This window comes from Acinonyx jubatus, chromosome C2 (assembly GCF_027475565.1).
Source record: "Acinonyx jubatus isolate Ajub_Pintada_27869175 chromosome C2, VMU_Ajub_asm_v1.0, whole genome shotgun sequence".
In the NCBI taxonomy this organism is placed as follows: Eukaryota; Metazoa; Chordata; class Mammalia; order Carnivora; family Felidae; genus Acinonyx; species Acinonyx jubatus.
The window spans coordinates 118,527,768-118,551,912 of record NC_069384.1 but is presented as its reverse complement, the minus strand read 5'-3'; the positions used below and the strand labels follow the sequence as shown (position 1 = coordinate 118,551,912).

The 24,145-nt window shown below is 42.4% G+C and overlaps 1 protein-coding gene and 1 long non-coding RNA gene across 18 annotated transcripts in view; one reads left to right on the top strand and one right to left on the bottom strand.

The window, feature by feature from the left end:
- SLC9A9 (solute carrier family 9 member A9) overlaps positions 1–24,145 on the bottom strand; it is a 698,450-nt gene that overhangs the window by 43,417 nt on the left and 630,888 nt on the right. The window lies entirely within an intron of this gene.
- Positions 1–24,145, top strand: part of LOC128315289 (uncharacterized) — a 39,408-nt gene that overhangs the window by 10,528 nt on the left and 4,735 nt on the right. The window contains exon 2 of the long non-coding RNA XR_008297956.1: positions 14,382–14,472. This is a non-coding gene — a long non-coding RNA (uncharacterized LOC128315289). The remainder of the gene's footprint in view (positions 1–14,381; positions 14,473–24,145) is intronic.

Genomic DNA, 24,145 nt, shown 5'->3' with positions numbered 1-24,145 from the left:
ATAATTTGTGGGACTCAGTATAAAATGAAAATGTGGGGTCCCTTGTTCAAAAATTACTAAGAATTTCAAGATGGTGTCCACAGAGCACGGAGCCCTTCTGAATGAGGCTCTCTGTGGCTCCAATCCTCTCAAGCCTATGAAGCTGGGCCTGGAAGTAGATGATCACACCTCTCATTCAAAGTTGTGAGGATTCAGTGGCCCAAAGCATCAACAGCACTGGGCACGATGCCTGTTTCAGGGATAATGTTCAGAAGATGGTCGTAATTGTTTCTGAGGTCTGATCCTGTTTCCCCCTCACTTGCTCAGCCTCTCCCAGAACAGACACCTGAATTCTTACCTTGACAGTAACGTGAATTCAGTAATCTTTTGTAAGTCACTTCAGCTTCTCTAGGCTCAGAGTTTTCCCTCTATAAAACATGGGGATTGCGGGAAATCTCTAAAGAGCTTACCAGCTCTAAATTTGTTTCGGCCAACTCCGTGACATTTATACATATGAGCAAGGTCTTAATGTTCTTTGGAAAGCAGTTTCTTCCTCCCTGGGTTTTCTGAGATTCTATTTGGCCTTCAAGTTCCATTCTTATCAAAGAATCTCTCTCCCTCCAACCCTGAATAAATCAAGCGTTCTTAGAATATTTCTAAAGTTCTTTTAATTCAAAAGTCAACCCATTTTATACCTGAGCAGTCTAAGGCTTGGGGCAGCTGAACACCTCACTTGAAGCCATAATGAGTTGGAGAAGTGTGGGAATCAAACCCAGATCCTCCACAGTAATATACTGTTTCTATCTTGCCTCAGGAAACACCAGAGAGTACCTTTATAATTGTACTTTGCAATTATTCTTTCCTAAAAATTTTCTTATAAAAATAAAGAGGAAGTAGAAAAGAAAAAAAAAAGCTTTCCATTTGGGCTCACTCAATGAATTTTTTTTTTCAAGTATGTCCCCATTTTCCTCAAACCCTAGGACATCTGACCTAGTTCATGATTTCTCTAGTATTTTCTATTTAGTAAGGACAAGGGTTTCCTCTCTTCCCATTTGAGTGTAGGATTCTCAGACCCTCTCAGCATGTTTCTGTGCTCTAGAGAGAATTAGCAGATGTTCCTTTAATGGCACATCTTCTTAACCTTTTGTTACCTCCTATCACAACTGGTCTCTAGGGGATATCTAATTCCCATAAAAGAAAAGGTTGGACAGAGGGAAAGAATGTTCTCAGCCATTTCTTGGGCCTGGTCCATGTGAACTCCTACTAGACCTCTCCATGGGCATCTGGTCATGTGCCTGGTAGTTGGAAATTTTTGAGCTTTTCCCAAGGATAAGAATTAAAAAAAAGTCTCTGTCTCTGAAAATCCTGTTGCTTCCTAAAATCATGCCTACCCTTGTCTGTGCTGGTCCTTTCACCAAGGATCCTCAGCTGGACAATGGATCCAGCTTGCTTTTTGAGTAATTTATTTTTTAATATAAAGTTGTACTTCTCACACAAATTGGCTGAGGGCCAGACAAAACATGTATTGTTTTAATGGGAGTGAAGACTGTAATTTTATGTTCTTCTCTTAGTTTAATCCAAACTTCTGCTGCAATGTTACTGAACTGACAGATGTTCCAAGTCAACTGGAAGGAGTTTTTTGGTGCCACCCTTGGCATTCATTAAGATTTAGGGCAATATGCCATTTTCTCCATTTCAAACAGCTTAGAAAGGAAGTCCAAAGGCTCAAATTCTAAGGAACTATGATTTGCCAACCAATGCCTGAGAATAATGTTTGTAAACTAAGAACAATTTCCAGTGAGTACTTTCTTCCTTTTCCATAAGGTTGTGTAATAATCTCTTTTCTAGAAGAAATTCACATATATCTGGGGTTGCTATGAATTTTCAATAGGTATCAGGTCAACATGAGAGCTTCAAGAAGCTTGGAGTGAAATGCAGGGGTGGAGAGGCCTTTACAAATAAAACCAGAAAGTCTTACGCTTCAAAAAAAAATCTCAGTTTAGAATCTGGGTTTGCATCTACTTCAGAATTGGATACTTTCTGCTTCCTGCCCACTATCCTGGCACGGGGATGCTTCCTAGAGACTGCAGAGACTGTAGAGTTGCAGAGATGGAGTTGTAGTTGTGTAGGTGGATGGAACATTCCTTAGAGGGCCAAGAAAGCTAGTGGGCATAATCCTGTGTGTGCAGAGAGGGCAGTGATGAGAATTGGTATACCCAGAAGAATTTGTGCCATGGTGACCCTCATATGCTCATGAGATTGTGTGAACACTAATAACACAGGTGACCATAATTTTCATGGATAGAAAATCAGAATGAAAATTTAAGTTCTAGAGAAAATTTTCTGGGCCTAAAATTCTTCAGGGCTAAAAACATCCTTAAGTCAAACTGGATTGTTTATTCGGGAGGATGTCGGATGTCCTTAGGCCTCTTATTTTAGAGATCAGGAAATGGGTGCCCAGAAAGGTTAAGTGAGCTGCCGAGGTTGTAAAAGGGAAGACTCTCTGTATAAACAACTTGATATCCAGAGAACCTTTCCCATCCAGTTCAGCCAAGACTGAAAGTGGCTTCTTACCTGCCCCACAAAGTCAGTGGGAAATGGTGGTCTTTTCTTTAAAAACAAGTCTCTCTTCTTAGCTGCCCAGCATCTTTGTCTTGTGTAGGAGGGTTTATACTTTCTCCAGAAAGGGAAGAATGTCTCAGTGAGCAGAAAAGACAGTGAAGTACCCCTGATAGCCAGAAACCAAAATGAATATGCCTTGACAGTCCATGTTTTGATAATTTGGGTCCATCTAGGGAAGACCTTACATGACTGGTGAAATGACACGGCATATTATTTTTGGCATGGGATCAAATATATTCTGCATTAATAAACTAATGTGTTTGCGTTTCCTAGTGGTTATGACCTTCTGTTTTGGTTAGCCTGGAACTTTAATGGAATAAAACCATTGAAATATCATGCTTTATCATACATTTGTGTAGCACTTAGTTACTGAGAACACATCACCTCATCTATCCCAAATGTCTGCTGTGTGAGGCATGTGTTCTTATTTTTACAGATAGAAAAATTAAAAGCACTGGGAAGAATGACCTTCTCAAGGGCAGACAAAGAAGTGGCAGATGTAAGGGCTTTACCCTGGGACTTCTTATTCTGATTCAAAATTCTCTTTCTACCATATCATAATTAAATTTTTTCAGGTGGTGATAAATTCTTCTGTAGGACTCAGGTGAAAGCAGACTTTACTCCCGGGCAGGTTAAGTGCTTCTTGTACCGATAACTACACATGTTACCTTGCAGAACTAAACAACAGTAATGAGGAGGATTAGGACTAAGTAAAGTTGTATTAGAAGCAGGTGACATGGCAGATCTGATTACATAAAATAAAAATATTGGGAAAAATGTCTTTTCTGATTGTGTTGACAATGTCGGGGAAAGAAACAATGTTCTGAATGTTCTTTTGTCTCTACCTATGGCTCTGGATGAGTTTGCTCCCCCGTGTACTGAATACCATCCCTGAACATTGTGAGACTGAAAAGTGACGATCGCCATTCCATATTTTCATTTCTTTGAGCTCTTTCCAAGTTTGATATATTTTGAAAATATGTTGAAAATATATCACATTTCTTTACCTGATGGGGAAAAACTAAATGAGCTAGTACTTTTGAGGGATGAGACATATTCTATTTGTCTACCGGAAGGTGAAACAAAGTATTAAGTTCCAATCTTTCTTTTTTTAAGCTCCAATCTTCAGGGGGGAACAAAGTCTGAATACTGACAATTTGGTCTGTTAAATCTTTTTTAAGTTACAGAGAATCACACCCCAGGAAAATACTCAATTGCCCTCTCACAATGTCAGAGGATATGATGTAATCTACTTCTGTTGTTTGCTGAACAAGAAGTGATGTGTGGATGCGTGGGTATGGGGATGGTGGATGGTTGAAAATGCAGTGTAGCAAGGCTCCATCAAGTAGCAAATCAAAGGAGCAGGAATAAACTTTGGAGGAAAACTGAAGTGGTTGCCAAAAAGTTGACCCTCAGTTGTAATGTCACCAAAGCACTCCTACAAAAGGTCTGGCCTCACCGTTTCCAGCAATGTGAGCACTTGTCTGGAAAGAGGCTCTTCTTAAATCTTTGCTCCAGTCTCCATGTGATTATCTCTGAATCTGTCCCAAAGACAAGAAGCAGGTAAGATGCTTGATGTCACACCAGTACAGTAAGCGTGGCCTTTCCAAATTGGACACTAGCTCACCAGCCCAAAGAAATCATTTGTTCCCTCATCCTGCTTTTCTTTCTAGTAGGTGAAAACCCATCCTGTCTTACACAGCTGACAGAGAAGTAATATTCTACACCTTCCTTTGGACAATTCATTCTTTGGAATAGCAACCCCAGGTTCCTAGAAATTTTTCTGTCTTGAAACTGAGTCCTTCATATTGCATCTTACTTCAGTGTAGCTGGTCACTACTTTCTAATAATATCAGGCATTTGGAGACTGACATCCTCCTCCTCATACCTCTGACCATTGCTCAGACCAAGATGGCAGCTCACACTCTGTGATAACCCCTGCTGTATGATGCTGACTCAAAGACTTCCCCAATCTTCTGTCCCAGAGAACATGCTCTCTTCAAATACCCTCCTTTGGGTCATTCTCTGGGCAAGAGAGCTAACTAATTCATCTTATTCTTTGATGAAGCTAGTGATATTACCCAAGAAACAGAACAAAGGCCAAGGAGGTTAAAAAAACTAAAAAGCTATAATTAATTAAGCTTCTACTGTGGACCAAGCACCATACCAAAGTCTTCTACATGAATCCTCACAGGTGAGCCTCAGGAAGGCCCTTCAAGGTAGGTTTGGGTGTTGCTGCTTTTGTAGTTGAGGAAATGGAGCCTTGGATCCATTGTGAATGGAAGAACTGCGGTTCAGTGTCTTGTTGATTCTAAGGCCACACAGCTTCTCACGGAGGGCAGGGGCTCATTGATGGTGAAGGGTTCCAACCCAAAGCTTAAATCCTATCTGTACTTCTTTTTTTTCTTTTAATGTTTGTTGCTCCCCCTACAGCCATAGGAAAATAGCTCCACATGTGATTCACAGAACACACTCAGTAAGCAGCTGGTTTGAGATTGAAAAAGTCACCTAAGCCATAGCCCTGCACAATCCTGGCAGCCACAATGATCAGAAATCAGGAGCACCTGCGTGGCTCAGTCAGTTGAGCATCGGACTTCGGCTCAGGTCACAGCTCATAGGTTCTAGCCTCGCATCAGGCTCTGTGCTGATGGCTCGGAGCCTGGAGCCTGCCTGGGATTCTGTGTCTCCCTCTTTCTCTGCCCCTCTCTAACTTGCACTCTTTCTCTCTCTCTCTCAAATAAATGAACGAATGAATGAATGAAAACAAACAAACACAACAACAATGGCCAGAAACCATAAGATTTCTTCAGGCTGTCTCACCAGCATGTCAATAGTTCTATTTTCTCCCTGGATTCTCCCAAAATGTTCCAAGTGTTATTCCCATTCTATAGATAGAGAAACCCTCGTCCTGAGAGCAATGAAGTGGTGCAAGTTCACAATTTTTTGACTGCTTGGCTTTTAGGGAACACGTGGGTCTTTCTTCTTGTTCCCTTCTGGGTAGAGGGGCAAGACAGCATGTCTCTCTTCCCCTAGACTGTCCTACAGAAAGGCCTTGGCTGCTATGCTGGCTTTCAAAGTGGGAAGTGCTACAACACAGAGCAGGGGGGCAGAGGGGAGCACATTCCCCCTTGATTCCACATGGGCGGAGCCCATCCCCAGGGGGTGACCAGGCCAGGCCCAGGTGTGGAGCTGACAATGCTGCCAGGACCTGCCTCTTTGTGGGACCAAGAACGGGGGGTGTGCATGGGTGGAGTGGAGAGGGAATTCAGTCACCTTGTCCTTATGCCCACCTCCATCATAGCAATTAATTCCCTCAGTTATGACTTTGAAAGTCTCTGTCTCCCCACTGGACCATGAGCTTCTTGAGAACAGGGTCTGCCTCTTCCCATTTCCACCCTTAGCAGGCAGCATAGTTTGTTAGCACAGAGTAACTTTTCAGTAAGAATATATTGGACAAATGGAGGGAGAAACGTGGCTATCATATGAAGATCACCCTTCTTTCCCCTGCTGCTGAGATCATGAATTGCTCTATTTCACTATATGTTGGGATCCCATGCTCCCTTCTGCTCACCAGCCTCTCCTCACATTGTGCTGGCCCTTCTCCCTCTGGCCTGTCCCCACACAGGGCTGACCCCAGGGAATAGAAATAAGGAACCTGGCAGACGGAGCCATATGAATGAGCATTATGAGTTAGTTTGGGGGTGGGGAGAGACTGGTTTGAATTATAGTTTTCCGGGGCTGGAAGTGGGGACTGTGTGAGTGACACACAGCAGCTGTTTCCACTTAAAATTGATTAGCAAGTATCACTACAAATGAACTCAGAATTTAAAACAAAACACCATGGAAATGAATCATTCTAAATCATTCTAAACTGGTTGAAGGAAAGACTTTCTCCAGCTGAAGACCAAAAAGATCTCCTTTAGTTCTGCTTTTCCCCACTGGCCAGCCCTCCTGGAAGCTACAGTCCCCCACATCACTGAGATGAAATGCATACCAATTCTTTCCTGCTGGCTGCTTGTCACTAGTTTTAACTGGCCTCGAGCAAATGCCCTGGCACTGTCTGCAAAACTGGAAGTAAAATGCCGCCCGAGACAGAGGCAGCCAGGCTAGCTTTCCCCTGCTTTCGGGCAGGAGCCACATTCTCAGAGCAGCCCTGGGGGCTCTCAGAAGTGGTCTATTATGACAGTCAAAAGTGAGTAGCTGATAGGCTCGTGGACAGTGCTATTTCCATTAGCCTTAAAAGGTGCTAAAGCACCTGGAAAGTTAAACATAAAATACTGTTTGGTTTTCCAAAATGTTCTCATTAGAGAATTAAGAGTTTAATTCGCAGAAACAAATAACCCCAAGGTGTGATACTCAAGGAAATTTCAGAGAGTCCTGTGGTTATTAATGACCATACAATGAGTAGTCTTAGTAGAAAGCCTGATAGGGGAGGCAAATCAAATAAAGAAAATCAATTTCTGAGAATAAATTAAATTTAAAATGCGTCAGCTATAGGCCTCAGCAAATACAAGTTATAGTACATCTTCTGGTCATCTAACTAATGGAAGTCACATTTTATTCCCATTATACTGGGCACATATTACCAAGCTCTGATCTCTCTAAAATTAGATCTTTGCAAAGATATAGTTGGCTCATCCTGACAGGGCTGATGGGTGGTGAGAGCCTCTAGCAGCAACACACTCCATCTGGGAAGATTCTGTTCTGTTCAGCTCTATAAAGCATCTTTGTGTTTCAAGAGTTGATGGATTGCTACATGGCACAAAACAAACCTTAGTGGCCCGTTGTCTTTCCACTGCTGCTTAGCACACAGAGTAAGTACATGGCTGGCCCTAGCCAAACATCCATGTCACTCCCTGACAAGAATTGGAAGATGCCACTTGGTCACTTTCCTACCTAGTTTTGTTTAAAACCATGTGTAAGAATCATGGTTTGGGAACCGTAAGATAAAAAAGACCTAGGGGTTGCCTGTCCTTTGGCCAAGGAGACATCATGACACTTACTTATTGTCTATACCAAGTTTAGGCTTTTACATTATCTTTTTTAATTGGAAGAATTCCCACTTGAGCAGAGTTAAACTGAGTGTTTAATGCTTCCCCGGGGTAATGCTAAAGTATACATTAATTGTGCACTGGTAGAATGAACGTGATCCCTTGGCCCTGCTTTGTGGAAGGTACTGGAAAAGATGGAGTGTGGGATCTAGACAGAGAGAAAAGACCTCCAAATAGTAGCCAGGAAGGGTCTTCGGCTGGTGAAAAGAAATCAGGAGGCAGAAAGGGGAAGATAACACCGAGATGTACCCTTGCCCAAAGCTTCATCTAGAGGGTTCTAAAATATGTATTTGAGTTTCTGAGTAGACAAGGTTGGATTATTCTTGGCTGAGGAAGTCAAGATAGAGGGGTATTGGGTTTGGGGAGTTGGAGGGTTTACAGTTAAGACAGGAGGAGGAAATGATGAAATCACACAGGTGAAAACATCCCTCCCCCAACCCCCAATCTTTAGATATTGAAAACCACTTGCCACCCACAAGATGGCAAATTTGACCACACGGGAAAATTTTATTTTGTTTCATTGTTTCAACCACCCAACATTTATGATGTGCAATTACTACATGTCAAGAAGTCTGTTAGCCAATGGGGATATAACCTTAATTATAACATAGTCTTTGCCTTCAAACTTGCTCCTATTCTAGTGTGGGAGACAGAAAGTAAACAGGCAACTTTGTTCACCTTGTTCAGAGCCCCTTGTGTTCGGTGCTCTGAGGGGGGCTAATGAGAATCTCTGGGAGTGTATGGGATGGGCAGTTATTACCAAACTTGGTGGCAAAAGGACCTCGCCTACATTGCGGGACTTCTGAGAAGAGCTGGTCTGCAACAAAGTGCCAAGCAGACAATATCCATGCAGTGACTGCCTTGGAGGTGTACTTTTAAACTGCACTGACACTGGTAGGCACAGTGCTAAGAAAATACTTGGTTTCCCTTCTCTGCCCACATAACCCTGTCTTCTCTCTGCCTCAGCCTTATATCCAGGCAGTAGGTCTGGGTTCCCTCCCTGGGTCGCTGAGAGAGGTGTCTTTCTTCAGAAAACCTTTGGGATTTGGATTTTCTCAGGAAGATGGAGGAATGAACACCCACTCTTGGGTCTAATCCTTCCCCTTGACCCAAAACTTCCCAGAAAAATGTCTCAAAAAAGCTTTCCTGAGACTTAAGCCTTCTGCCCCACCCACTAATTGCCACTTCTCCAAGACTGGAGTAGGGCAAATAATGGGGCATATTCGAGGGGGCATTTTTTATCAGAGATATATGGAGTCAGGAGATAGCCACCTTCATGTACCGCTCCGTGCAAAGAGGAATAAAATAGATTTCTTTTCCAAAAAAAAAAAAGAAAAAAGAAAAAAGAAAATAACTGGTTGACCCCATATCAGGCTTATAAATATATAGTGATGCATTCCAGACATTTGCTAAAATCCTGACTATCTCATAAAGATCAAAAATAGAAGAGTTGAGGAAAATCAGTTCTGCTGGAATCAGCAACATAGAATGGACACACCAGGGAAGGAGTAGAGAAGGATGATATTGACAATATTAAGACAAAATTCATGTTGAGCACTTAAAACTGTTTGCAAGTGTTACTTCATGTGATTCCCCCAACAACCCTCCCAGGAAGGAGCTATCATTATATCCATTTCACAGATGAGCAAACTGAGGCTCAGAGAGGTTAAGTAGCTTGCATGGGCACAGTAACACAGAAATACCAAGTGGTGGGCACAGGATTCAATCTTAGTTCTGATCCTAGGATTGTTGTGAGGACTAAATAAGTTAATACTTGCAAAGTGCCAGCAACAGGGCCTGAAACAGAGCCAACATTCAATAAGCATTCACCATTATAACTAATGCAGATAAATCTCTCCTGCAGATTTCTTCCAAGAGAAAAACAAATGATCTCCCTTCAAATTACCAACCTAATGCAGATCCCTCAGTGATTAAAGTCACTAATTATCTGCCTCTGAAGGAGAAAAGAAATAAGGCAGGAATTTGCCCACTCCCTCTGTCCAGTCAGATATCGGGCACGCAGTGAGATGAGAACACGGTGTGCATTGCTCGGGCAGCCCTTCTCAGAGCTGGGCTCCCGCCTGAGGGGCTTGCTGCCCATGCACATGTCAGTGAGGCTCTTCCTGAGCCCGTGGCAGGGAGAACTCCTACCCCATTTGCCTTTTGCTTTTCTCTCAGATTGGATATCTCAGTGTTACCCAGATCAAAAGACTTTCCTTAGTCACAATCCTCCTGATTCCCATACCAGCAGGAGGGTGTGAGGTCTTTTAGGGGGTTGATAGATGAGATTTGCTGAACCACACTTCCCACCAGTTTTTTTCCAAGATATAACACTCTGGGAACTGGAGAAAACAGACATCTATTTTCCTTCTTTGAAAGAAAGCAGTATGTACAAAATTTATTATTTCTAGAGATTTGAAATGTTCTGTGTTCCATTTTCTTCCTTCTTGCTCCATCCCAGTATCTTTGTAGGTCTTTGCCACCCAAAGGGATTTGTAAGATTGTTACAACCATCAGCAGTGCAGTGAGATGTTGATATATAGTTGCCTGGTTTTTTTGTTTTTGTTTTTATTTTTGTTTTTTTACTTTTTCTCAATCTACTTTCAAAAACTATACCTAAGGTTGTTTTGCCATTAACTAATAAATGCTCCTAATGAATTTCACCCTTCTTTCAACAAATCAAGACTGGGTTTTTCAAAGGGAACATGAGAAATAAATTAAAACTGTATTAGGAAGAAGCTGTCATCACTGTAATTTTTAGAATAAGATAAGCAAGCAATTTTGTGTTATTTCTTTGAGGAACTCAAAGTAACAATCAATTAACCCTGTGAAGTAAGTATGAGAGAAATGTGATTAGGTACATTTTTCTCATGAGAAAACAAACATGGAGAGGAAAAGCAGTTTGCTTGTTCAGAATTCACAGTGCACCCTTCATGGGGTACAAACTCTGGACTTGCCAGAGTCCCTGCCAGTTCTCCCTGAAATGGGGTAGCATCTCAGTTGTCATTCCTGTCTTTATTCAGCCTGCGATACTCAGTTATGCCATCTGCCTGAGGATAAGGTATAAGACGCCCCATCTACCCAAGTGCAGTTGTCACCATAATTGTTTTTAAAGTTTATTTACTTTGAGAGAGAGAGGAGCAGAGAGATAGGGAGAGAGAATTCCAAGCAGGCCCACTGTTAGCGCAGAGCCCAATGCAGAGCTTGAACTCATGAACCAAAGATCATGACCTGAGCCGAGATCAAGAGTTGGACACTTAACCAACTGAGCCATCCAGGCACCCCTATTCTTGGCCAGGATTCTTGAAACTAGTTGCATAGGACAGAGGCAGGACAAAGGGAGTTAGAGACACGGGGAGATGCTAATGTGAATTGAAGTCTTTTTGGGAGAGAGGGACATGATTTTGACCTTGCTAGAGAGGGACTGGCAAGCTAGAGAAGGGAGTGGGAAGGTGGGGGAGAAGGCATAGATTGTGATGCCACTAAATAAAGGAGTTAGTACAGTAAGGCTGGTTTTCAGTTGTCTTCTGGTTTCATATGTCACTTGCTCTGGGTCTCTGGGAAGGTCTCTTATCTTGACCTCAGTTTCTTATAATACATAAATTTGATTTCTTATAATTGTCAAACTAAAATAAAGTATCCACTATGTAAAGGTAATGGAAATTGTCATAAATTGGTCCTCCTGAAATGGCACCTGATAAAACGTGAGCTTACTCATTGCAGACCCGATCGATGGCTAGGCATGCTGGAACTCACGTGCCTTGTACATGAATTGATGGAGAAGACGAGGGGCAGTTTAATAGCAGTTTGAGAATGTATGCAAAACAGAGGCTCTGGTCCCCAGGGTGGGTTCTGGGCAGCCCAGGGCAGAGGCTTCCTTGGATCTCACTTCGGGTGTCCCACAAATTCTCTTTTTGACCTTGTCAAAACCACTTTGGCTGTTGCCTCATGTTTCCCATCTACAAACAGTAGCTAATGAATGATACCTACCCACAGGTTGTAGGTAGATTAATTAGTTAATGTTTGCCAAGTACCTTGAAGATCAGAGCTCTGCCTATTGTAAAAGCTTTTTCCTGCTTGTCCTGAGAAGTCTAATCCCTTAGAAAAAGAGGCCATTTCACAGGGCAGTGGCTGCCCTCTAACTGATGGGATAAGATCTTCCCCCATGTTTTTATCTGTCAGAAGAAAGGAGTTTGTTTAATTAGCAGGCAATGCTTTTCTGGAAACAGCTTCTGTGAATTCGCAAAGAGGCTACAACTCCCAGTGTATTATTATCACTTATCTTTCCCCCCCAGCTGACATTTGCAGCCTGTTGCAAGTCACAAATTCCTAAAGGATGGACGTAGTGGAGAGAAAGCTAAGTGGCAATGGTGACAAGCCACTAAGGATTTCTGCTGAAATCCAAATTTGAAAACTTGCAAGAAACATCTGCAAGATTCTCAGGGCAAAATGGTAGCAGAGAGAGTGTAGGCCTAGAGGGACTATGGGCAAATGCCTTCCCATTTTGTGATTCTATTTTCCTGACTCGGAAATGGGTTGGAAGTCCTTGGCTATTCCTTTGCTTTTCTGGCATATTGTATGGGCTGGTGCTGTCACCTGGGTCCAGTGCTTCAAGATTTTTACCACAGCATGCCCTATACACATGAGCTATTTGTCTATTGGAGGTCCACTTAGTTCTCTGCTACCCGGATGGCCACATTGGAGCAGCTGGGATGACGGTTCTCATCACTCTCCAAATTTATTCTGCTTCTTTGTTAGTTCATACTCTGCTTCTCTCCACTGCACTGTGAGCTCCAGGAGGCCAGCCAGGCACGTTGTTCCCCTTATTCAGTGCGGTATCCTCAGTGCCTGGGACTGGCCTGGTGCACAGTAGTTGCTCAGTGAATATTGCTTGAGCGAATTATTGCCCATCCTCTATACACTACCACTCCAATGGCAACAAACACCTGCTTGGAAGAAGAGGAAGTTTCACAATTCACAACCTGAATTGTTGTGGGTTTAATTGTGTCTCCCCCCAAAAGATACATTCAAGTTCTAACCCCTGGTACATGTGAATGTGACCTTATCTGGAAATAGGTTCTTTGCAGATGTCATCAAGTTAAGATGAGGTCATACTGGATTAGGGTGGGCCCTAATTATGACGACTGACATGTCTGTAAGAAGAGGGATGTTTGTACACAGAGACACAGGCAAACAGGGCAAAGATGACGTGAAGACAAAGACAGAGACTGGAGTGAAGCATCTGCAAGTCAAAGAATACCAAAGATTATCTGACAGTAACCACCAGAAGCTAGAAGAGGCAAGGAAGGATTTTTCCTTGGAGCCTTTGGAGGGAGCATGACCCTGCTGATGCCTTGTTTTCAAACACTGGGCTTTCAGAACTGTGAAAGAATACACTTTTGTTGTTTTAAGCCACCCAGTTTGTGGTACTTTGTTACAAAAACCCTAGGAAGCTAATGTGTGAATGTTATTACAGATCAAAGAGACCCTTTGGGGAATGAGATGAGAAGACTTCTTACCTTTGCTTAAAAGTTTAGTTTACTTATGGCATCCACAGAAGAGCAAAGCAGTATGTTTTTAATCATAGCAGATTTGTCAGAGAGGTAACGGATAAAGATGGAAAGAGAGGGAAGCGTGTGCAATCTACAGAGGCTTTCCCTTTGTGCCAAAGAGCCTCCTGATCCTTGTCTGTCTATCTGGTCTTCGAATATGGCCACCCAAAGTCCTTCACATCCCACGGTTAGCTTCACTCAGCAGGTCTAACTCTTTGTTCTTTGGTTGCCCTTCACTTTGGAGCTTTAAGTTCTTACTTTGTGTGCCCTAGATTTTCTGTTTCCAGAGAGACAAAGGGGTCTGCCAGAGGTACTGTGGTCTGTGTGTCAGGTATGTGTTAGGACAATTCCCCTCACATTAATTTTAATCACTAAGGCCCAAAGAGTCAGCTGAAATAGTACATACATTGTTCTGAAGTATATTTCTTCTTGTAAGGAATATTTACAAATTCAATTCAAATATTTTTGGGATGTCAATGGTTCTTGATTCTGAATTTTAGATCCTTAATAAGACTCTACTCACTCTGGAGCAGTTATTCTTAGACTTGTTTAGGTGACAGATCCTTTGATGGTCTGATGATGTTATGGAGTCTCTCCCCAGGCAGGTGAACATCCACACAACATCTTGATGATGCCTTTAGGCCCTGGATTCCACATTAGGAAACTATGCTCTGCTCTAGGTGGATCATCTTCTCCCCCATCCCAGCTGTCAAAAGGGGAATCCACTTGATCCTTCCACTGACTTCTCAGAAGAGAAAGAGGGTGCAAAGGAGTCCTGGCCTCCAGCTTTTGGGAACACAGTAGATCTGACCTTTTGGTGGATCTCATCTGACTCTTTTTCCTTAATTTACATAGTTTACCAGTGTGATGGTTAATTTTATATGTCAACTTGACTGGGCTATAACGTGTTGAGTTATCTGGTCAAACATTATATTGGGTATGTCCGTGAGAGTGTTTCGGGATGACATTAACATTTGAATATGTAGAATGAATAAAGTAGAATGCCCTACCCAATGTGGATGGGCTCCAACCAACCAGTTGAAAGCCTAAATAGGACAAAAAGCTGAACCTCCCAGAAATAAGAGGGAATTCCTCCTGCCTGGCTGGCTTTGAGCTGGCCTTTTGGTGACTTTGGACTTCACCTGAAACATTGACTCTTCCTGCGTCTTGATCCTAGTGGCCTCCAGACTGGAATTTATACCATCATCTCTCCTGGGTCTCCAGCATGCTGACTGTGGATTTTGAGACTTCTCAACCTCCATAACCATGTGAGCCAATTCCTTAAAATAAATCTTTTTATATATAGTCTATTTATTCTGTTTCTCTGAAGATCCTTGACTAATACAGCCAGGGAAAGAGGAGGCAAGACCTGTACCTCTTTTTGCCTGTGAACTAGTTCTTCCTCAGTGGATCTAGGCCTTCCTTTTTGTGTGTGTCTTCAAGCCAGAAATTCTAAGGGTTACTTTTAAGGTGTTTATTAGGACAAAATAGGATACCTATAGATTAAAAGAAAAAAGTCTATCAGACCAGTGTCTGGCATGTTGTATACAATGGTAATCATAAAAGATGGTTACATTTGCTTTGTTTCTGGCATATGGCTCCATTTGTAATACATATATGCACCTTGAGCATATGAATATTTTAAAAATGGTTTCTTGAAGTTGGCTTATGTCAGTCTTCAGTTTGTCAGGCTAAGTAAATGAATGGTTACCTAATTTTCTAATTATTTAATTAGAAAATATACTTCCATTTTTCTTTGCATTACATTTATCAGTCTGCTCTTGCTGGTAGAGGTGACAATCCAGGTGAAAGCTACTTCCCTTTGCTGTCCTTTGTTGTTATCATCACCTTTCTCCCTTGCTCAACTTAAAACTCCTGCTCTCCTGGGTGGGGGCAGAGATGAGGGCAGGAGAACAGCATCAGTCTTCCTTGAATAAGACTTAACAAACAAGTGGGAGCACCATAGGTTCACTGCACTGCTTCTCAGGCAACATGTAAACCTGGTCTAAATCTTCCTCCCCATCCTCATGGCCTGCTTGGGTCCTTGAAGCTCCAACAACACCGTCCCTGAGAAAGCACTATCCAGGCAGACCAACCTGGGCTCCAGCTGTATTCAGGGGCCTTCCTCTTACTGGTGTGTGACTCCCATTGGGTGGGTTCCTCCACTTCTGGAAGCAATACCTGCATATCACGGTTTCGAGGAGTGCATAGATGTAAAAGGACTAGGGCTGTGATGATACAGTGTGGATGCTCAGTAAATGGTAGCTGCATCTCTGTTAGTCTGCATTAAGGCTCTCACTGTAGCCTCTGAAAGGCTGTTTTTCCCACCTCGTCCACTACTGTCAGCTTAATCTTAAACTAATGTCACTTCTTTCATTAAAAACCTTCTTTGGAAAATAAGCAAAAATTCCCCAGATCTTTTACTCTGGTTGGTCAGATTATAGGCGACTTGCTATTTTCTTTCTTGTGTATTTCTGTCTCTTCTCACTGACCAGTAAAAGAAATAAAAAACAAGCCTCCATTTTTTCCACAATGGTGAGAACAGTTCTGAGCCTGCTCTCCATCGGCTTTGGTTAAATTTGTCCTCATTGGTCATGTCATTGTGTCAATTAACCTGCCCCAACTCCAGATTCTCCTCACCTATAAGAAGTACTTTGTGTGAGGATTAAATGGGAAAATACATGTGAAATAACTAACACAGCGCTTAAGTAATCAGAGCTTTGAGTTCCAGAAAATACCTGAAATACTGGCTTTGGTAGGTATTTGTTAATAGATATGTGGAACATAGTCAACCATGTCTCTGATTTCCTCACCCTCTATAACCCAAAACCTTGTCCTTGGCCTCAGTTCAGGCAGAGCTTACTGTCAGGTCAGGTTTTCCTCTGGCAAGGTCAACCTGGCTGTCCTTTTGATCTTCTGTCTCAGACCGCAGGCTCCCAAGGCTGGACCCTGTCTTACATGTCACATATGCAAGTCAGCATAAAAGTCTTCCTTAACTTTTCTAAGGGCAGAGATGCTGTGGGCAGGAGAAATGGAGCAGCACAGACACTCCTGGAAGGTCTGGCCAGTTCCATAAGACACAACATGCCCTTGGGCTCCGTGGTGGTTTCAAACCTTTGGAAGCCCACAGCCTAATGGCAGTTAGTACCATCTGTGGCAGCACTAAAAGGGACAGCTGCAGAAGATCTATTGGTGCCTTGTCAGTAACTGTTTAAAGTGAATCCTGCAGACCTGATCTCTGCCTATAGGATCACCTTGGGGCAAACAAACACAGGACATATCAGCCATCACTTGTGCATGTTCTGGAATGTACAGATATGCCCTCAATTGGTTCTTAGGAGTCAAAATGCATTTTGGTTTAATGTATTGCTTTAAGAAGGAATAATCTGTTTTCTTATGGTTGAAGCCCTGATACCACTTGGTATTGGTTTTTCTATTCGCGTGTGCAACTTCTCTGTGTGGCTTTATGTATGTGTATGTGAATATTCACAAAAATTCAATAAAAAGTTTTTAGCAATAATGGAAAGAAAAAATGTATAAATCTTGGATGTGTAGTGAAAGGAGATTTTGACTATGTTTGGACTCAATTATTGGAGAAATGACTACTTTGAAGGGTATAGGGAAAAAAAGAAGAAATCCCTCCCTACATGTGTTTCATATTCTGTCAGCACTTGCTGGCTATCTCTTATTCCCAGGCACCTGTGTAGTGTTTGGGTTTCATTTCAGGGAGAGATTCTAGTCCTGGTAGGCATTGCTGAAGCCACCTAATGTTAGCGCCTGAACAGGGACACATTTTCTGGCAAGTAAAAGGACTTTTCCTGGAAGAAGCAAGAATGATCCTCTTCTGGACAGCATTGGAGAAAATTGTTCAACTGAGTCATGGTAACAAACCTCAACTGGGTACTTAACCCTGCCAGATACCCAATTATCTGTGTGTGTGTGTGTGTGTGTGTGTGTGTTTAGAAGACTTGTTTTTCCTCCCTTAAAATGACTTGCTTTTCTCTCCTCTGTCCTGTTCTATCCTTGTTGTCAGCCAATGACCTCACCGCATACTCTATTGCAAAAAAAGGGGAGCCATCAGCTGTAACAGAAGGGAACCACCTCATCTCCCCCTCCCCAACCCCCTATCATACTCCTACCTGTCTGGGCTGCAAGCTCTATTTGTCTTTCTTCCATGTGTTTGACAACACCCCCCACAAAAGCCAGTAACTCCTCATGGGATCTGGATTGTATCCTCTGACACATTTTCAGGGAATTCCTTTTTTATTCACTCTTTATCACTGTTATCTTCCTTCCTACTGAATCATTTCCATCAGCTACATACAAACATGATCTAGTATCTCCCGTATTTCACTTCCCTCTACACCTTGCCCCATCTATTTACTTCCTTTTAGAGCTCCCTCAAAAAGTTAATTTATGTTTATTGTCTCTTTTTCCTCATTTTTATTCACTCCTCAATCTACCCCCACTATCTGTTGCACCTGCCACTCCACTGATTTTGTGAAGATCAATGACATCTGTGTTGCCAAGTCCAAAGGACTCCTCTCTGTGTCCCTCAGCCCTACCAGCACACTGTACATTCTTCTCCACACACTCCCCTACCTGACTCTCAGGACCTTGCTTCCACCTCCCTACTCATGGGCCTCTCCTTTGCAATCTTCTTTGCTGAATCCCATCCCTCTCTCTAGGTCTAAATAGTGGTGTCCCTGGAGGGTCTGTCCTGAGAACTTCTCTCTTCCCCCAAACACCATCTCTCTAGCTGATCTCATCCATGGCTTTCAATAGTACCTAGAGGTTAAAAAATCATATGTATGTGTATAGATACATATCCATATATTTTCATATTTTTTTCTGAGCTCTAGACTTATATATCCAACAGGCTACCTACCATCTCCATTGGCTAATCTCAAACTTAACGTGTCTGAAATGAATTCTCAAGTCTTCCCTGCCGCCAGCCAGTCCTTCCTATCTCTGTAACTGGGATCACCACGTGGTTGCTCAGGTCAGAAACACAGAAGTCAACCTTTTCCTTTTCCCTCACCCTGCTCCCCATACCAAATGCATGAAAGTCCTGTGATTCTACTTCCAGGCTACATCTCAAAGCATCACAATTCCTTGTGTCTAGGCCACCCTTGTCTCTTGCTGCACCAGTGTAAACAGCCTTCTGACCTTCAGATGCTATGCTCACTGTCCTACAATTCTCCATAGCACAACAGGAGTGAGCTGTACAAAAGCAAATTAGATCACATTGCTTCCCTGCTTAAAACCCTTTGATGGATGCCTACTTCACTTAGAATAAAATATATACAACTTGGTCTGGCCGACAGGACCTGCATGATCTATCTTCCCTCACTGGCTTTCCCTGCTTTCGCATATGGTGTTCCTTCTGCCTGGAACCCTCTTCTATCAGTTCAAGCGAGCTCATTTTCAGTTTCAGAAAGCCTTTCCCTGACATGGCAAACAATGACCAATTGTGTAATTATTCCACCTGCTTGATTTGATTTTTGTTTTTCACCTTGCTAGATTTTAGGCTGTAAGCTATGTGACAACAGGGGCCATGTGTTCTATCCTCACACCTAGTACAGTGCCTGGCACTTAGTAGGTACTAAATAAATATTGTAGGGTCAATGAGGTAGTATATCTTGGTGCACTTAAAATCAATGGTCACGTGTCTCTCCTTCAGGGGCCCATTTTCTCTTGTTTTGTGCTCATAGCTCTTACAAATGGTGATAGAGGCACTCATCTATCTTGCAGTAAAATAAAATTTTTTTTCCTCAGCAGTAACGATCTTCTTGAATCTGTCAGCAGACACACATTCAGAAATAAGTCTTAGGATAATTCCAGTTGAAAAAGCTCAGAAATGGTCCTTGCAAGTATTCTGAGAGTTCAGTGGGGAACTGGAAACATATTCCCCTAGAATTTCAACCAGAACTCAACTTGTGGAGGCTCTTTCAGACAGAACAGAAAGAAGGAAGTTTAAATTCTCCAGAAATGGCAGATGATAAATCCAAATGAGTGCTAAAATTCCTCTCTTAAAAAATCACTGCCTCCTACAGTTAAAGAAAAAAATTCATAAAAGCAGACTTGGGCAATGGTAGTAAAGGAGGGTGAGAAAACTTTTAAAATGTGGGGGAAAAAGCCAACCTAGACACTAGATCAGACAGTGCACAAGAAGACTTTTAGCATGGTGCCATGTGGGATAAATATGAATTTTAATTCAAGAGGATAAGGAGACATAGCTTTTGTCTGTTTTATTTTCCCATCTCCTCTTATTACTACTAGTAGATTGATTCTATTTTTTGTGCCTTGAGGCTTTTATTGTTTCCTATCATTTGAACTTAGAAGTATTTTCTCTGCCCCCCCCTCCTGTGCCCCCTCTCCCCTTCACTATTCTTAGTTCTTCCACAAACATCTTCCATCTATGGCCAGCTACTCAAGATATAGAAATACCCTCTAACATCTTTCCTGTTCAGTGTACTTGGGGATAATACTCTGATTGTAAATTAGGATGAACAAAACATTCTGACCCCAAAAGTTTGGTGTTCCCACACCGTTCTGCAATGTGGTAGTGACTAGATTTCCCAGACTACCTAGGGAAAAAATCAAGCACACACAGTAACTTTTGTGGGTAGCCATGTCAATTCTTCTAAATTTGTTCTAAACTCTTTGAGTGCTACCTAGCCCTGTCCCCAACTTACATGTTCCACTAAAAGTTGCAAACCTGGGTAAGCTATTCTTACTGAGAAAACATGGGTTCTGAAAGCCTCCTCTCTTCTCGTGGAATGCATGTCAACAGGGTGAGTTTTTCTATTTGAATATTTCTGCTGTATGTACAAGTACTATTTTCCCTGCCTACATGGATCTTAATTAACCAAGAGTAGATAGATACCAAGAAATCTGAGTTTTTGTTAAAAAATAAACTATTGCATATGGTACTATGACATGGTGGATCCATGTCATTATATATTAGTCTAAACCCGTAGAATAAAACCCAAAGACTCGATTTTTTGTGCCCTGAGGCTTTTCCTGTTTCCTATCATTTGAACTTAGAAGTATTTTCCTCTGATCCCCTCATTTGCCTTTGTACAACACAGAGAATGAACCCAATGTAAACTGTAAGCTTTAGTTAATAATAGCATACCAATATTGGCTCATGAACAGTAACAAATGTACCACACTAACACAAAATGTTAACAATAGGTGAAACGGTGCAGAGATGCAGTATATGGGAACTCTGTACTTTCTGCTCAAAAATCTGTAAACCTAAAACTTCTCTGAAAAATAAAGTCTAGGGGCACCTGGGTGGCTCAGTTGGTTAAGCATCCAACTTCGGCTCAGGTCATGATCACATGGTTTGTGAGTTTGAGCCTCATGTTGGGATCTCTGGTGCAGAGCCCACTTCAGATCCTCTCTCTCCCTGTCTCTCTGCCCCTGTCCCACTAGTGCTTTCTTTCTCTGTCAAAAATAAATAAACATTAAAAAAATAAAGTCTGGTAAATTAAAAAAAATACAAAGTAGTTTATCATCCCTATGGTCTTAAGATATTTGCTGATATTGAAGATTATTCTGCTTAATTATTCTGAACAGCCTGAAAAAATTGCAACAGTGAACGATAAAGAAACAGGAGAAATTCTCCTGCCATCTTAATGGGATGCCGATATAACACCGGAGTCTAGATGCCCCTGATCATGCTTGACACATTCCCCTTCCTCCAGCTCCTTGATTCAAAGCCCTACACAGTATTCAAAACCCAGTTCCCTGTGATCTCCTTATCAGAACTTCCAACTCTCCACCTGGAAATAATTTTATCATTCTTGAACCTGGAGGTAATTTGCTTGAACTTTCCTAGCTTCCGGATGTTATACATAAGACCTCTCCATTTTTTGTTGGTGTTATTCTTGTTTTGTTTTGAAATCACAAGTTATCTTTAGCTGCTGGAGCATTTTTGGGTTGTTGTCCCTGATTAACTTGATCCATTCTCCTATCTGCTATGGACCCCAAGGATTGCTACAACACTACATGGGTTTCTCCTCTTGGTGACGCTGTTCTTGCCTGCCTGACAGTATGTAGGCCTGTTTCATGCTGTTCCATATCTGCATCAATTTTGCTTGACCACATTTGACCCTTTAAGGATATTGTTAAGGAGCCTTGAAAATATAACCTTATTGCCTCATGTAGGCTCCAAACTTTCCACTGAAGTTGACCTTTGCATGTGGCATTTGTTCTAAAAGGGTCAGATAGACAAACAGCTGACTTTCAAGTATCCAACCACTTAAGAACAGGGAGCGGTTTCTGAGCCTCAGTGCAGCCATAACCCAAACGGACACATTGCTCTATAATAGAGTAAATTCTGTGATATGAGGAATGTTCCCTATTTAGGACAGCCTTACAGATCTGGTAATTTACTGTCCCTTGAAAATGTGTGTGTGTGTGTGTGTGTGTGTGTGTGTGTGTGTGTGCGCGCGCGCGCGCGCGCGCTTGGGGTGGAAATGGTAGTAAGGAAGTTGATGGGTGAATAAAGAAAGGTGAGAACCTGATACCAGGGCCAGAACAGGGAACTCGGTAGAGCCACGAGGAATAAAATAGCCAAAATGAAAAATAAGTAACTTGTAGAAGACGTAAAGGGGGTTTCCTTTATGGGTGTTGGTGGCACAGATCTCTATTGACAGGAAATTTGAAATCACTGATTAGCAAAAGCAATTTTGATTTCCCATCAAGTTCTTGGCATGTGTGTGTGGATGATATAGGTGAATCTGGCTCGCAGCTACCCATGGCGCTCACACTGCAGGCGTGCTGGACACCTGTGCGTCCATCTCACTCCGCTCCGTGGACTCACTGGCCTGGCAGGCGGCTCCTCTCGCCTCGGGGTCAACTCGCTTGCCCCTAGGAAGGAGCCCCATTCCCGTTCCATCCCCATTTCTGAGCGCCCAGCCGTCCCCCCTCTTGGAAATGCCCTTCTCTTCGGCAGGGACATTAGGGTCCTCATTGGCAGGGCCTCGGGGCTCCGGTCTTGGTCCCTGGGCTTGGTACCTGCCAGGTCTCAGAGGCTCACTGGTCCCCCAGCTTTTCTTCCGCACCTACACTGCCCGCAGGCCTGGCTCTGTGTTTTTTCTCCAGAATACAGGGGGAGGGTAATTAAGAGAAAATCCCAAGAAAGAGCCTTCGAAATACTTGTGAAACGCTGTAGGTGCAATTTGTGGGAAGCAGAATGTGGCCAGGCTTTGAACTCCAGGGTGTGGGAGACAGAGACAGTAAAGTGAGACACGGCAAGCCTTTGGACCGGCCAGAATCACCCGCAAGAGCGCTGATGTGCTGGGAACCGCCCAGCTGCATTTTAAACCAACGTGGACTTTAGAGCAGGAGAATAAAAAGATAAAGCTTCATAAATGGGAAGTCAAGCCGTTTGTGAATGGAATACGCTCAGTCTTTTATTTTAAATTCAGTGCCAAGTGGCAGGGAGGGGACTTTATTAGCTTCAAATCTCACATTCAACACTGGGGACAGCTAGCTCATCAGAAGCTAAGAGGGACAGGCTTCAGGCAGTCTTTGGCCATTTCTGAGGAATGTGCCCAACAGCCAAGTAGTAAGATCCAAAATGTGGAATAAATGGCACCGGGAAATATCTCTTTCTCATTAATTTTCATTTATAAGTAGAGAAGTGGTTGGGTATTATTTTGAGAATGTCTCTTTAAGCAAAAATTTATTATTAATGGCAAATATTTTAGGACATGGTTAGTTGCACCTTCTTGGGTGTCAAGCACATGCTGTTTCCTGAAAATCATAAAATATTGTCCTTTTGTTCCTAGCGGGAGGCACATATCCCATTGTCTTGTTTCCACAATGCTTAACTGTGTTACAGCAAATGTCAATAGTGAATTAACTATCCCTTCGAATGTTTCAAAAGTGACTTTTAATTAAGTGTATTAACCTGATGTATCATCATTTGAGCAGCAAGTAAAATAAGATTATAGGCATTTTCAGCTTTTGGATGCCTGCAGAACATGAAAAGCATTTTATGAGGCTTGCATTAATGCATATTTCATTATAATGTAATTCTATATTAGATATTCCACTTATGCATAGAGCTAAAATAGTTTCTGCTCTGTAGCGATGCCGATTTAAATGAGTAAACCACACGGAATGGAGAAAGCTTAACTCTTTGTGCATCTCAGCATTATGCTTACAGAAGAAATCTTTAAGGGCAGAATTTCACCTTCAGTAGAGAGAGTATAACACTTCTGCTTCAGGTGGGATGGGGCGAGAAAGAACGGATGTAACATTTCTTCTGCACAACATTACCTGATCAGGGATAATTCTGAGCATACCCTGAGCATTTTCCCTTTATTCCACACATAGCCAGCTGATAGGTTTAGATGCACTGAGCAGTCCACAAGACCGAGTTGCACATGAGAGACTTGTGAGGGCTGGTGGGCTGCCTTGACCACTTGGATAAGTAGAGCAAGCACAACATAAATGCAAACAGAAACCCTGGGAACTAGGTGCATGGCCCTCTGCAGGGCTGCCATGAAGTATCCTGCACAATATTACTAATAGACCTTTTACAATTTTTATAGCTTCCCGAGTTATTTTTGAGTCAGTGCTAGCATTCAATTATTTCCTGTTGAATAAGGAACAAAACAGGCCTAAAGACTGAAAGGAAAGGCTGCTGCAGGGAGCGATCTCTCCAGATGGAAGTTTTCTGGCAGATTGTGATTTGTGACTCAGAATGAGCCCAGATCACTGTGCCATATGGGTGGCAGCAGAGCCTGTAGACACTGACTCAGTGAAGTCACTCAGCAACCCCTGAATTCCTACTATGTGTCAGTTACTAGCAGGGCACCAGGAAACAAACATGAGTAAGTGATAGTATGTGCAGTAAAGGAGTCCATTCGTTCATTCATTCATTCATTCATCAACATTTACTGAACATTAACAATGTGC